Genomic DNA, 2788 nt, shown 5'->3' on the forward strand with positions numbered 1-2788 from the left:
TCTATGTGCCTGAGAACAGATTGACAGCTCCAGGACCTCATTATCTGACACTTTATTCAGTCATTTGATGCTAAACATGGCAGGTAAAAGAACTGGCAAAGCATATTTGGGAGGTTTTTACAATGTTTTACGTCCATATGGTAGACTGAGCAGAAGCACTGCTTTGTGACTCTAAAATAGAAAACTCCCAGGAAGAAATATATTTTAAGAAAAACTTCCTAAATTACAAATATATTTTTTATTTTATTTTATTATTTATTTATTAATTTTTTCGACAAGGCAACCCTTGGTTGACCTCACAGGTTACAAGGACCTTGTCAGTTTACAATCCCTTATTTTTTATTTTTTACACCTACAGCACCTGGTCTTCCTAGGTGGTCTCCCATCCAATTACTAACCAAGCCCAACCCTGCTTAGCTTCCAAGATCAGATGGGAGCTTGTTCAGGGTGGCAAGGCTGTAGACACTAAATTGTAAATATATTTTGCCTCAAATATTTAACTTTTCTACATGACCAATGGATGACAACTTCTTCTGATCCATGTACTGAAAAGGAACATGGGAGGATATGAAGACAAATGTCATGTGAGAAAAGCACTAAATAAATATATGTGAGAAAACTAATGATTTTAAATTTTCACAATGGGACAAAAGAGATACACTTAAAAAATATGAAAAGTATGAATGCTACTTATCTGATTTCCTGAAAATTGCAAATATTTACAGTAAAAAAATATTTTGAGCAACTAAGAAATTCAAAGTGATAGCATTCAGCTAGTAATAGTTGCTATATGCACACAAAAAAAGCTTTATCTGCATATATGAAAATCATCAACAAAGAACCAGATGCATATTTCCACATTTCTCTATTGGATTTAAGGATATTTGAACAATAAGGGTAAAAGAAGTAAAAAAACAAGAAAGAAGTTATTTGCTTTTCAGCCCAAAGAGATAAATAGGGGGAAGGACTTATTTCAGAGAGATATAAAATAAAAATATGTCTTAGAAACAGCAACTTGGAGAGCTTCCAGCTGAAGATCAATGGACAAAAATTAATTGAAAATTATTTTATCACTTTAGAGAAAAATCTAAAAATTAGATAACAAATTCTTTATATTCCTTCCTCTAATATAGAATATTTTTGTTAACATTTAGTTGAACTAATTCGAATCTTTGAACAGGACTTGAATTCTCATCTCTTAAATTTTTTTGTTGTTACAATGAATACACAAAAATACTAAAGATAAGTTGAAGAGGAGTATTCATGCTGTATATTTTTCTAGTTTTTCCAGAAGTGCGTAAAATAATCTTGTACAGTCGGAGCCCTGCATCTTAGACAAAACGAATTTAAAAGATGCTATGTGTTCCACCAGACTTACAAAGCTCACTTGAACTGAGAGGGCTTATTCCTTTGTTTTTTTCTGGGAAGTGTGACCCTGTTCCTCAATAGTCTCTAGGCCACAGATCTACAAATCTGTGAACACAAATAAAGATCCTACTTCTTTTTCATGCACAAACAATCATAGAAATAATCTAATGGCAAAAATCAGTCCCCATCAAAATGCACTTAAGCTCATTCTGGGAGTTTCTCAGTTGTTTTTCTTACACAAGCTCAGAAATCAGCCCTATAGGGTTTGGGCACCATTTCTATATCTTCTTGCCATTCTGGTAACTTTGTTTCTGTTGGTCAAAGCTCTCTTCTACGGGTCACCATCACTGTAACGTGACTAGTGCTCAAGGGATCCACAACTTCCCTTACCTAGACAGATTCCTGCCTTGCACACTAGACCTTCCTGCATAGCCAGGAGAAATTCACCACCATCACCAATGACACTAGATCTCGTAACTCCTGATATTTGGACAATACTCTCCTTAGCTAAAGGCCTTACTTTTTCTCCACTTTTTTTTTTTTTTGACTCTCACAGTCTAAATGCTGCTAACTTAATTTTGCACGCAATTAATCCTTTCCCAGTAAAAGTAAACAGGTTTATTCTCTTTCTTCTAACTCTATCTGCCCCCAAAAACAAATGGATGGGATCTGGTCTTTTGGATCCTATCAGTCAATCACAAAGTTAGCATCGTATATGATACATGTTCCTGGTCTTTCCCATGGTCAACTTTTTATGTTTCTGTGACTCCCCATCGCCACATGCTTATAAACAATCACTCTTTCTTTTCTCCCTCTCTCTTCAAATACCAGTTACATGATTCATGAGTCAATACAAAATCCATTGAAAACCCACACATTGGTTCCTCCAAAATCTCCTCCTTTTCAAAGAGTTAACTAAAGCAATAACTACCTGGTTTAAATATAAATAAAATACCTAACAATATGTATGTATACATAGAATATATATGTACACACACACACACACATATATAAAATTAAAATTTACTCTGAGAACATAAATTGCCATTTGTGTTCAGTTACCTTTTGTAAGTTTCTGACACTTTCTACCTAAAATCAATGTTTCTCTCCTGAAAAATATGTGTAACCACTGAGGATACTTTAAAAACATTAGAAAGAAAAACTTTAAAAATGTCTTTTGAATAGTACAAATGGTCTTCTTGACTTTTCAGAAGGGTTTATATTATCAAAATATTTTAAATCTATCATTTAGTAGTAAACTATAAATAAAAAGAAAAGATACATATTGTGTAATACAAAACTATTAATGTTAATGTTAATCAGATAGTCTGAAATCTCTACATATTCTAGGACCAGCAGCATTTTATGACCACCAGTACTAATCACATTGATGCATTTACTGAAAATGGTAGAGCTGGTA

The 2788-nt window shown here is 33.4% G+C and overlaps 1 pseudogene; it reads right to left on the reverse strand.

Moving 5' to 3' along the window:
* Positions 1-349: 349 nt before the first annotated feature.
* Positions 350-464, reverse strand: LOC112475000 (annotated as a pseudogene).
* Positions 465-2788: the final 2324 nt, after the last annotated feature.

The sequence above is a fragment of the Pteropus alecto genome, unplaced genomic scaffold, assembly GCF_000325575.1.
Source record: "Pteropus alecto unplaced genomic scaffold, ASM32557v1 scaffold7, whole genome shotgun sequence".
In the NCBI taxonomy this organism is placed as follows: domain Eukaryota; kingdom Metazoa; phylum Chordata; class Mammalia; order Chiroptera; family Pteropodidae; genus Pteropus; species Pteropus alecto.